General features: G+C 55.0%; 1 protein-coding gene across 2 annotated transcripts in view; it reads right to left on the bottom strand.

The window, feature by feature from the left end:
- ARHGEF10 (Rho guanine nucleotide exchange factor 10) overlaps positions 1-10,643 on the bottom strand; it is a 143,068-nt gene extending 132,425 nt beyond the window's left edge. The window contains exon 1 of one of the 2 annotated variants that reach the window (XM_054497978.2): positions 10,511-10,643. The gene's annotated coding sequence lies outside the window, so the exon portion shown is untranslated. The remainder of the gene's footprint in view (positions 1-10,510) is intronic. The other variant, XM_054497977.2, reaches the window with a different exon arrangement.
- Positions 10,644-12,875: the final 2,232 nt, after the last annotated feature.

Genomic DNA, 12,875 nt, shown 5'->3' with positions numbered 1-12,875 from the left:
GTTGGGGTGGACGCAGTGGCAGCGGCTGAAGGCCCCAGGCTGTAGCCTGCCTCTGTCTCTGCCTCTGTCTCTCTCTGTCTCTGCCTCTGTCTCTGTCTCTCTCTGTCTCTGCCTCTGTCTCTGTCTCTCTCTGTCTCTGCCTCTCTCTGTCTCTGCCTCTGTCTCTGTCTCTGCCTCTGTCTCTCTCTGTCTCTCTCTGTTTCTGTCTCTGCCTCTGTCTGTCTCTGTCTCTGCCTCTGTCTCTGTCTCTGCCTCTGTCTCTGTCTCTGTCTCTGCCTCTGTCTCTCTCTGTCTCTGTCTCTGCCTCTGTCTCTGTCTCTGCCTCTGCCTCTGTCTCTGTCTCTGTCTCTGCCTCTGTCTCTGTCTCTGTCTCTGCTTCTGCCTGTCTCTCTGTCCACAGCAAGGGCGGTTGCCCATGACCCTCAACACAGCCTTGGCACAACGTGACCCCCGCCACTGCGACTCCTCCAGGCATCTACGGACGCTCCATCCCTTGGAGCCCTTGGGAGACTCACTTGGAGCAGCATGGTGACTCGACCGCAGCTGCGCCTCAGACAGGCACCAGCAGAGCGGGGCCACAGGACCCCCTGCGTGGACTAAACTACCCTTGACCCACCACTGCCCCTCCAGCCCCACAGTCGGGAGGAAGCACCGCATTCCACAGACTCCTGTCCCCACACCCAGTCCCCACCCGGCCACACCCACAGGCTCGGGCACCACCCTCCCCTTCTGCCGACTTGCTGGTTTCCACAGGCAGCTGCGGGAAGGGCGCCCGTCCAACTCCACCCGGCCGTGCGCCACCCTCCAGGGCATTCCTCACCCAGGGCCACAGCCCCATAGGACCCCACGGTGAGAATGAGAAAAAGCTGCCTGTCATCGACGTGAAAGTCAACACACTGAAAAGTGACTCCATCAGGAGTACCCTGTGCAGGTGCCCAGGAGCGAGCAGTGCACAACCTACACAGCAGTACATGACCCGCAGCACAGGGCTCTGCAGTGGGCGCTGACACCAGCAATCCCAGCAGCATGGAGCAGCCTTCGCGTCCCAACTCGGTCACCACTCACTGTGCACGGCCCCTCCACGGCTGCCACTGTCCCTCCACGGCCGTCACACTGTCCCAATGCCATCACACTGTCCCTCCACGGCCGTCACACTGTCCCAATGCCATCACACTGTCCCTCCACGGCCGTCACACTGTCCCAATGCCATCACACTGTCCCTCCACGGCCGTCACACTGTCCCAATGCCATCACACTGTCCCTCCACGGCCGTCACACTGTCCCTCCACGAATGTCACACTGTCCCTCCACGGCCGTCACACTGTCCCAATGCCATCACACTGTCCCTCCACGGCCGTCACACTGTCCCAATGCCATCACACTGTCCCTCCACGGCCGTCACACTGTCCCAATGCCATCACACTGTCCCTCCACGGCCGTCACACTGTCCCAATGCCATCACACTGTCCCTCCACGGCCGTCACACTGTCCCTCCACGAATGTCACACTGTCCCTCCACGGCCGTCACACTGTCCCAATGCCATCACACTGTCCCTCCACGGCCGTCACACTGTCCCAATGCCATCACACTGTCCCTCCACGGCCGTCACACTGTCCCAATGCCATCACACTGTCCCTCCACGGCCGTCACACTGTCCCAATGCCATCACACTGTCCCTCCACGGCCGTCACACTGTCCCAATGCCATCACACTGTCCCTCCACGGCCGTCACACTGTCCCTCCACGAATGTCACACTGTCCCTCCACGGCCGTCACACTGTCCCAATGCCATCACACTGTCCCTCCACGGCCGTCACACTGTCCCAATGCCATCACACTGTCCCTCCACGGCCGTCACACTGTCCCAATGCCATCACACTGTCCCTCCACGGCCGTCACACTGTCCCAATGCCATCACACTGTCCCTCCACGGCCGTCACACTGTCCCAATGCCATCACACTGTCCCTCCACGGCCGTCACACTGTCCCAATGCCATCACACTCTCCCTTGACGGCCGTCACACTGTCCCAATGCCATCATACTGTCCCTCCACGGCCGTCACACTGTCCCTCCACGAATGTCACACTGTCCCTCCACGGCCGTCATACTGTCCCTCCACGAATGTCACACTGTCCCTCCATGGCCGTCACATTGTCCCTCCAACGCTGTCACACTGTCCCTCCACGATGTCACACTGTCCCTCCACGGCCGTCACACTGTCCCTCCAATGCTGTCACACTGTCCCTCCACGGATGTCACACTGTCCCTCCACGAATGTCACACTGTCCCTCCACGGCCGTCACACTGTCCCTCCACGAATGTCACACTGTCTCTCCACGAATGTCACACTGTCCCTCCACGGCCGTCACACTGTCTCTCCACGGTGTCACACTCTCTCTCCACGAATGTCACACTGTCCCTCCACGGCCGTCATACTGTCCCTCCACGAATGTCACACTGTCCCTCCATGGCCGTCACATTGTCCCTCCAACGCTGTCACACTGTCCCTCCACGATGTCACACTGTCCCTCCACGGCCGTCACACTGTCCCTCCAATGCTGTCACACTGTCCCTCCACGGATGTCACACTGTCCCTCCACGAATGTCACACTGTCCCTCCACGGCCGTCACACTGTCCCTCCACGAATGTCACACTGTCTCTCCACGAATGTCACACTGTCCCTCCACGGCCGTCACACTGTCTCTCCACGGTGTCACACTCTCTCTCCACGAATGTCACACTGTCCCTCCACAGCCATCACACTGTCCCTCCATGGCCGTCACACTGTCCCAATGCCATCACACTGTCCCTCCAAGGCCGTCACACTGTCCCTCCACGGCTGTCATACTGTCCCTCCACGAATGTCACACTGTCCCTCCATGGCCGTCACACTGTCCCTCCAATGCTGTCACACTGTCCCTCCACGATGTCACACTGTCCCTCCACGAATGTCACACTGTCCCTCCACAGCCGTCACACTGTCCCTCCAATGCTGTCACACTGTCCCTCCACGATGTCACACTGTCCCTCCACGAATGTCACACTGTCCCTCCACGGCCATCACACTGTCCCTCCACGAATGTCACACTGTCCCTCCACGAATGTCACACTGTCCCTCCATGGCCGTCACACTGTCCCTCCACGAATGTCACACTGTCTCTCCACGAATGTCACACTGTCCCTCCATGGCCATCACACTGTCTCTCCACGGTGTCACACTGTCTCTCCACGAATGTCACACTGTCCCTCCACGAATGTCACACTGTCCCTCCACGAATGTCACACTGTCTCTCCACGAATGTCACACTGTCCCTCCACGGCCGTCACACTGCCCCTCCACGATGTCACACTGCCCCTCCACGGCCGTCACGCTGTCCCTCCACGGCCGTCATGCTGTCCCTCCATGAATGTCACACTGTCCCTCCACAGCCATCACACTGTCCCTCCACAGCCGTCACACTGTCCCTCCACGGTCGTCACACTGTCCCTCCACGGCCGTCACGCTGTCCCTCCACGAATGTCACACTGTCCCTCCACAGCCATCACACTGTCCCTCCATGAATGTCACACTGTCCCTCCACGGCCATCACACTGTCCCTCCATGATGTCACACTGTCCCTCCACGGCCATCACACTGTCCCTCCACAGCTGCCACTGTCCCTCCACAGCCATCACACTGTCCCTCTATGATGTCACACTGTCCCTCCATGGCCATCACACTGTCCCTCCATGGCTGTCACACCGTCCCTCCATGGCCGTCACACTGTCCCTCCATGGCTGCCACTGTCCCTCCACAGATGTCACACTGTCCCTCCACAGCTGCCACACACTGTCCCTCCATGGACGTCCACCACCCTGTCTGCTACAGCTCTCTGTCACATGGCCACTCCGTGGCTCTCCCACACTGTCCCTCCATGGGTCTGGCCCGTGGCCCTTCCAGCCGCTCTGACACACGGAGCCTCCAAGGCTTCTTCCCATGCAGTTCCCCCGCTGACCTGGCGTTCACCAGTCCCCTCTCGCCTTCGGCCCTCCAACCCTGGCCGACCTGCTGTTCCCGGACGTGCTGGGTGCACCACCTCAGGGCCGCACAGACGCTGTTCCTCCCACTGGGAATGGGCTTCTATGGACGTGGGCTCAGTCATCTCTCGGCTCCATTGGCATTTCAGGCAATGACCCCATTCTCTTGGAGCCTTGCCTGCCATGGCTCCTATTCAATTCCAAATCCCTCCTCTCTGCACCTTGTAGCCCCGTGTATGCCTTATCTTTCCACAGCTTTTCATCTATTACTTTACTTTTTAAATCATCTTTCCTAAACACAAGGATGCCAGCCCCCCAGGGCAAGCACATGGCCTCTGCAGTTCACGCCCTGTCTTGGGGTGTGAGAGCACTTAGTACTTAGCACGTGGCAGTATTCATGAAACACCTGTCTCTTAATAGGTCATTTCCAGATTTGTCGGTGCTTGTCATATGGCCGCAGGTAGATTTTCTTCATGTGTAAAGGTTGTTTCTTTTTATAGAAGTTAAATCAAGTATAAAAACTTGATTTAAAAAACACATAAGCACAAAAGGGCACTAAATCTAAGCTAACAGAGAAAGGCCTCGAGGGACCAAGAAGGCGCTCGCAGGTGTTTGCACGGCCCTCGGAGGCTCCTGGCAGCCTGGATGCTGGACAGAAGCCACACCCAGGAGTCAAGCACCCACGAAGGACAGCCGCCTGGGCCCCACGGGAAATGAGCCGCCTGCCACGCATGCCTGCGGATTGCACTGGAAATCTCCCAGGATTACAGGTGCACACACACAGCCTCCCTCCCTTGCCTTCTTCTGATACTCCTCTTGTCACCAGGAGTCCTTGCCCTCTGGGGCCGCCTGCTGCTGCAGACAGAACGGAGCAGGGAAGCGGCTCTTTAGAGCAAGTGGGAGCTGCCTCCAAACTCCAGCCCTCTCACGGTTGGCAGAGACCACTTCAGAGCCTGCACACTGCAGAACATAACCCTCTCCTTCCTGCTACCACTACCTATGACTCGCTCCCCAGATATTTTCATCAGCTGGCAAAATGCTGCACCTTTCATTCCTTCCTATTAAATCATGGAGAAGCGTGCATGTCTAAACGCCATTCCAGGAGCAGGGTGCCTGCCGCCGTGCCAGCAGCCTCCACGGGCCTCGCTGCGCGTTCTTCCTCCGCAGACCCCGGATTCGGGACCGTGAATGGAGCGCTGCGCCGCTGTGCAGCCCTTGGCACCTATGACACTAGTTTAGACTTTAGCTGCATCTGAAAAGTGACCTATTCTACATAACACAGGACAAGAGCTTCCAGAGAAAGGAATTCTCTTCAACCCTGCTCTGCGAGAAGTGCCTCTGCTGGCTGAATGCACAGAGCCCACACAAACGACCTGAAGCCACCAAGCCGCGGCTTCCGTGGAGGCACAGACGGCAGCTGGACGCGGATCAGGGCCTCTCGTGTGGGCTGCTTCCCACAGGCCTGCTGAGTCAAGTGCTTGAGAACAAAGCATGAGTCGACTTTCTTATCACTCCTGCAGCAAGCGGGCTGGCCAGGGTCAGGGGCTGGCTTCAGCCCTCAGCGGACCTCAAGCTGGTCCGGCCCACACAGGGCAACCGCCCACAGGCCCGGCCTTACAACATCTCACTGGTTCAATGCCTCTGACCCAGCCAGGCTCAGACCTGCACGCACAATGAGGAAGACCCACCACATTCCTTCCTTCTGAACCAGGAGTGTCATTAACTCTGGAGCTCCCTGGGTTGTGTCTACACGGCCCACGCAGGTATCCTATCGGGACGACCCAGCTCAGGCCCGACATGAGCGCTACTGTGGAGGCAGGGAGCGCTCAGCCTGGCCGGGCAGGCTGCCCCCCACCCCCACAAGCTGTGCTGGAGGCCCTGCCGCCTGCTTCCTCTCCAAAGCTCAAGGCCTTCCAGTCTGTGTCCCCTCAGATATGCACTGAATACCACGTTAGCTTATGTAATGCTCTTTGGACTCACTTTTCTCATGTTCCTTACAGAAAATCAGAAACTGCACTGAAATCACTGCTTTATTTTCCTTGCAGAAAAAAAAAAAAAATAAGCACACGATAGAATAAAACAGTAAGTGTGCAGGCCACAGTTTATCAAAATGTAATTCTTTAAACAGTAAGTGTGCAGGCCACGGTTTATCAGAATGTAATTCCTTGGCCTTTCCTGTGTAGTCGGCTCTTAATCACCCACACCAGTAAGAGAGGACAAAAGTTCAAAATTCACTTTGAGCACTTTTAAGTTTTCCTTTTGGTATTTATATTCCAAAGTAAATGTCCACACTGCTTTTCCACAATATAATAATGACCACATCCAAGTGTAAGCGTCTGTCCCCCACAGCTGGACAACAAGCCACGGGCACAAAACAAAACAAAGAACGTGATCTCAGCAAGGAAGCAACACCTACGACTTGCAGGAGCCTGACTCACCCTGACTCACCTGGTGCCGAAAAGGGCCTCGGCTGTCTGTAGCTATCAGTGGAGGCAGAGTGTTGAGGTATCACAACCATTCCTTCTGTTTTCTTCATTAAATCCCCACTGTGAGTCCCCAGGGACTGACGGTCATTAAGATATTGGAACCTAGAATGGCCAAACTGGTAACTAGCGCCTCTGCCAATCTGCCAATGCTGATGTAGCCAGGCCTGTTCTAGGCAGACAGCCATGCATCTCTACATGTGCCTGGAACAACCTACAGGCTTCCCCATCGCTCCCTCACAAGGGCCCCCGCACCAGTCACAGCTCTGGACACCATATTTTACTTTACAAAGTTATTTCCCCTATCAGAAGGTGACCCATGGAAGAGAAAAACTTTGAACCCAAACATTTTTTAAAATATTTTACACCTTTTTCACATCATTTAACAAAAATATAAAATATCGACAAACCCCAGATAGCACTTTCTACTGGCAGGCCTGCTTTACTCTAATGGTATAACAAAAAGCAGGAAATGGCAATGATGGAAGGAAAGGAATAATCCACGATTAAAAATGATCATTTTGACGGGGCATGCATGGCTCACGCCTGTAATCCCAGCGGTTTGGGAGGCTGAGGCAGGTGGATCACTTGAGGTCGGGAGTTCAAGACCAGCCTGGCCAACATGGCAAAACTCCATCTCTACTAAAAATACAAAAATTAGCTGGGCACAGTGGTGGGTGCCTATAATCCCAGCTACCTGGGAGGTAAAGGCAGGAGAATTGCTTGAACCCGGGAAGCAAAGACTGCAGCAAGCCGAGATCCCTCCACTGCAGCCCAGCCTGGGCAACAGAGTGAGACTCCGTTTCAAAAAAAAAAGATCATTTTTTCGATCAAAATTTTGAAAACTGCTCACAGAAAACAAACAAACAGAACCAAAACCAAATGTCCAAACCTGACAACTATGAACAGGTTGAAGCAGAGTAGGGTGGCAGATGTGGCGGAAGTGTGTGTGTATCAGGGTGGCGACCAGTGGCAGGGCATTCTCCCTGGGCCCCTTTGCCACATCTGTCCTTACAGGTAACCCTGCCCCTCCCTAGATGGACCTGGGGCTGTGGCCCTGTCTGCAATCCAGGCAAGGCCCCCTCCTGGTCACCTGCCTCTGCTCTCCCTGCCTCTCAGACCCTTGGCGGCCCCTGGGCCTGGCCCACCCCTTTCCACTACACAGCTCCCAGAACCTTTCAAAATTACACTCCCAGAAAGCCTGGTTAAGGGAGAGAGCTGAAATTCTCCCTCATGAATGACTAACAGCTATGCTTCCCTTCTGTCTTATTTCACGCCACTTACCTTTCTACCCAGGCAAACTATAAACAACGCACGCATGAAACACAGATTCTCTGAGCATCTCCAGATCCGAGCTGTTCTTTGCATGCTTCCTGCCACACACTGTGCAGTAAAGAATGACGGGCCTACAACAGTGCTTTCTTACGGCTCACTATGGCGTTTTCACATCGCTTACAGAATACAACCGTCATTAGCGCATTTCCAGTTTGCTCTAATTTATGCCAAACATCTTTGTTTAAGAAGCACTTCCCCATACAGTGCCTTCTAGCAACTTCGTTAGTGAGCACTCTCAAGTCCCGTGAGAAGCCTGGACTCACAGGGTCAGGGAAAAGCTTCCCCACCTCAACCCAGGTCTCTAACTCCACACCCTCCACACCACCCAATGCCTCTATCTACAACTCACACACACGCGCACACACACACACACAAAGCACACACACGCACACAAACACACGCACACACACGCACACACATGCACACAAACACAAACACATACACAAACACACACGCACACGTATGCACACACAAACTGCAGAGGAAAGGCAGCACACCAAAGCACCCAGAAGACAAATGTGGTTACATTTGGAAGTCAAGCATCAACTTTTAAAAACACAAAAAGCTATTTTGAATAACTTTTAACTTTACTTCACTCTCAACTGTCTACAACTAATGAATTACAAATAGCACCTTATACAAATGACTTTTCTTACTGCTGAGAAATCCTGGAAGTCTTATCTGACTATAAAAAGTTACGCATCCGTAACTGCCGATGTTGGCTGCTAAAGCCAGCAAATAAATGCTGAGAGACAGAGAGGGACAAAGTGTGTTTTTAAAAATATACAAAGTGTAAACCTCAGTAATCATCTCTCTTTTCGAATAAAAATTATTTTCTATAAAGCAAGTGTTCAAAACATATTATTAATCAGCAGCAGTGAAATTGTTCCTCCTTGCAGCATTCCACCTATATGGAAATTAAGTCACTCCTGCACAGAACCTAGAATACTGACCAGTCCGTACTCAGGTTATGGTTAACCAGAGAAAAGAATTAAAACCCATTGCATCTTGAGTCAATGAGAATTTTTACTTGCAGCAAAAGTTAGTGACTGGAATCAATATCAGACGGCAGCAAGTTCGTCTACCGCTGCCTGGGAACATGACCTCCTGGCCACAGTCCGGAGGGGTACTCAGACTTCACCTTCAGTGCCCAGGGGCCCATGGAGGGGGAGTGGGGCCGGGACAGGTGGACAGGGCGCCTGTGGACCTAGGGCAGTTTCCTCAGAATCTACTTTGGCTTCTTGGGCACCAGCGGGCTGTGGGGTGCAGGGGAACAGGCAGAGTATGGGGGGGACAGCTGGGGTGCGAGGGACAGCTGGGGTGCAGGGTAAACAGGTGGGGTGTGGTGGGACAGGTGAGGTGCAGGGGACAGGTGGGGTTCAGGGGGACAGGTGGGGTGCAGGGGGACAGGTGAGGTGCAGGGGACAGGTGGGGTTCAGGGAGACAGGTGGGGTGCGAGGGGACAGGTGGGGTGCGGGGGGACAGGTGAGATGCAGGGGGGACAGGTGGGATGTGGGGGACAGGTGGGGTGCAGGGGGACAGGTGGGGTGCGGGGAGACAGGTGGGGTGAGGGGGGACAGGTGGGGTGCGGGGGGACAGGTGGGGTGCAGGTGAACAGGTGGGTGCGATGGGAACAGGTGGGGTGCTGGGGGGACAGGTGGGGTGCAAGGGGACAGGTGGAGTGCGGGTGAACAGGTGGGGTGTGGAGGGACAGGTGGGGTGTGGGGAGAACAGCTGGGGTGCAGGGTAAACAGGTGGGGTGCGGGGAGGACAGGTGGGGTGCAGGGGGACAGGTGGGGTACAGGAGACAGGTGGTGGGGTGCAGGGGAAACAGGTGGGGTGCAGGATAAACAGGTAGGGTGCAGGGGGACAGGTGGGGTGTGGGGAAACAGGTGGGGTGTGGGGGGGACAGCTGCGGTGCGGGGGACAGCTGGGATGCAGGGTAAACAGGTGGGGTGTGGGGGAACAGGTGGGGTGTGGGGGACAGGTGGGGTGCAGGGGGAACAGGTGGGGTGCGAGGGGACAGGTGGGGTGCAGGGGGACAAGTGGGGTGTGGGGGGACAGGTGGCGTACAGGAGACAGGTGACGTGCAGGGGGAACAGGTGGGGTGCACGATAAACAGGTGGGGTGCAGGGGGACAGGTGGGGTGCGGGGAACTGGTGGAGTACAGAGTGAACAGGGGGTGCTGAGGGACAGGCGGGGTACACGGGGTGCGGGGAACTGGTGGGGTAGGGGGACAGGTACGGTGCGGGGGAAAGACGCCGGCTTTCCTTACACCGGTCCTTCTCTCCATCCTGAGGCGGACCGCATTCTTCTCCTTTACCGGAAAATCTAAGTTACTGCACGACCCCCAGGCGCAGCCCGCTCACCCCTCCGGCTCCTTCAGCCGATCGGGGTTCGCTCCTGCCCCTGGGGCCGGGGGTCCCTGCTGCCAGTCCCTGCTCCCCCCGCCCAGGCCCGCGCCGTTATCCTGAGGGGCCCGGGGCGCCGCGGAAGGGGGAGCTGCTCGGGGGGGGTCTCAGCCCCTTCCCTGAAACATCTGCGCAGAGTGTCGGGGGCGCCGCCACCTCCGGGTGGGACCCAGCGGTTTCGGGGGAGCCGGGCAGAAGTGCAACTCTCAAAGGAAACCAGAAGCCCACGAGGGACCCACGGTCCGCGGGGCCCGCACTCACCTCGGCGGCCAGGACGCGACCCGCAGTCCCCTGCTGTTCCCCGCCGTCCCCCGCGTCCCCCGCGTCCCCCGCGACCCCGTCCGTCCGGGATAGCGCGCCCGCCGGCTACAGGGATGCGCCCAGCCCCTCCCTCCCGGCCGACCGGCTCCACCCACCACGCTGTCATTGGCGGACCCAGACCGTTCCGGGCGCCCATTGGCCGCAGCGCCTGCCGGTTTCTCGGCAGCGCCCTGCCCTCGCGCCCGCGCATTCCTTCGAGGCCACGTGGCCGCCCGCGCCCCCTCCCGCTGCCCAACGCCCGGCCTGGGCTGCGCACGCGTGGGAGGGGGCGCGCGGCAGAGGCTCCCGCCCCCGGATCATCGCCTGCCCCGCAGACCCCGGGCTGCCCTCACTTGGGGAGGGGTCGCTGGGCAGACCGAGTGCCCTCCCCGCCCCCAACATCTGGATCCTCCCCGCAGAGCCTGCTCCCGGCTCAGAGCTGCGCCTCTTGGGGAGGGGGCGCCGGGCAGACCCTAACCCTCTCCCAGAGCATCGCCACTTTCTGCGGACCCCCACGGGCTGAGCTCACTTGCGGGAGGGGGCGTCCGGCAGACGCTCCCCCCTCCCCCAGAACATCGCCCCTCCCTGCGGACACCCGGGGTGCGCCCACTCGAGGAGGGGGCGTCGGGACCCCACCCGCCCCGCCCCTTGAGACCCCGTCCCTCCGTCCGCAGCTGGCCCTGCCCACAGGGCGTTCCAGGTCTTCCGCGCCAGCTGCCCTGGACCAGCCAAGGCTTGGGAGTTTGGAAATGCGATGACTTCAGCCACGTTTCCGAGGCAGTTTTTGAAGCTTGCTTCTTGCCAGGAAGCGCTCGTTTTTCCCGGGACCTTTCCAGGGAATGGCCCCTTCTGAGTTATTGGAATTGTTTACTTTGAGCATATATTTGTCTTATACTTTTAAAAAGGAAACAGATTATCGTTATAATTACTATTAAAGGAAAAAAACGAGAAACAAAGACATTTTTAACCAAAATAACTGAAGGATGTTATCTTTTACCTGGTCAGCACATTTAACACGTGTGTTCGCAGAGGCTAGATTTATTTCTATGCCTTCTCCTACCCAAATCTCCGAATCATAGAAGTAATTTTAAGTCAGCGTTTTGGAACTATCAGACTTCTTAGAGAGTTCTAGTCCCTTTCACTTGTTTTATAGAAGAAATACAAACAGCTATTTGGGATGCTAAGTATCACGAAATTAATCTAAACATTAACTGCCCTTAAGGCTTGTGTGCTCTGGAATAAGTTATTTCCCTGAAAATTTTGGACTATGTAAAAATCATAGCCAACATGAAAGACTACAATGGTTGGAAAAAATAATCGTAGGTAGGCTGACATTTTTTCAATGTTTATTATTCACACTTGCTAATTTTATGAAATCAGACTGAGTTGGGTGTTCCTCTCAGCGACCTTAAGATTAGAAAACTTATTTCAGGTTTCTATTCCTAGGGTCCTCTGGGTACCTTATTCAGAGATCTGCACAGACAATTAATGGTCTCGGTCAACAGAAGTAAAAAGGTCAACTGAATTAGTTCTTGTTTACCTAAATACGATGAGAAAATCCTGATACTTGTAATTTTTCTAAAAATGTAGACAAGAGATAAGAGGAAATAGTCCTGTGTATGGAATAAACAACTCATTTTCTCAATGGATGGAATTGAGCCCCTAAACTCAGGGCAGCCAGGGACACTGCTGAGTGGGGCCACAGGGCAATGCCTTCCAGGCAGGTTGGGCAGAAAATCCTTTGATTTGGAGCTCCAATAGATCCTGTCTGTCTGCTTTATTCAGGCGTTCCTCACAGATACATCCCTATTTTCGTAAGCCCGGATATGGAAGAGTTGGGATTTTCCATTGTGATTCCCTCTTTGACCCATGGGATATTTAGAAAAGTTAGGTTTACCTTTCAAATATTTGGGGACTTTCTGGTTTCCTTTTTATTATAACTAAAGTTTAATTCCACCGTGGCCTTAAAACATAATCTATTTTATTTTTATCGTTTAAGATTTTCAAACACTTGCTTCATGGCCCAACATTGTCTATTTTTGTAAATGTTCTATGAGCACTTGCTAAGAACATGCTTTCACTGACGTAATGTTCTACAGATGTTAATTAGGTCATATTTGTTACTGATTTTTTTATCTGCTTGTTCTATGGGATACTGATAAGGGTGTATGAAAATCTTCGACTCTCCGTAGTCTATTCAGCATTGTACTGCAGCATCTAACAAGAGTTATAGGTTATAAAAACAAAAAGTATAAGGATTGAGGGAGGAAAAACTGATTATTTACAGTCAACATGATTATATATGTTAAAAAAAAAAATTATCTAC

This window comes from Pongo pygmaeus, chromosome 7, assembly GCF_028885625.2.
Source record: "Pongo pygmaeus isolate AG05252 chromosome 7, NHGRI_mPonPyg2-v2.0_pri, whole genome shotgun sequence".
Classification (NCBI taxonomy): Eukaryota; Metazoa; Chordata; class Mammalia; order Primates; family Hominidae; genus Pongo; species Pongo pygmaeus.
This window is presented reverse-complemented; position numbering and strand designations above follow the sequence as displayed.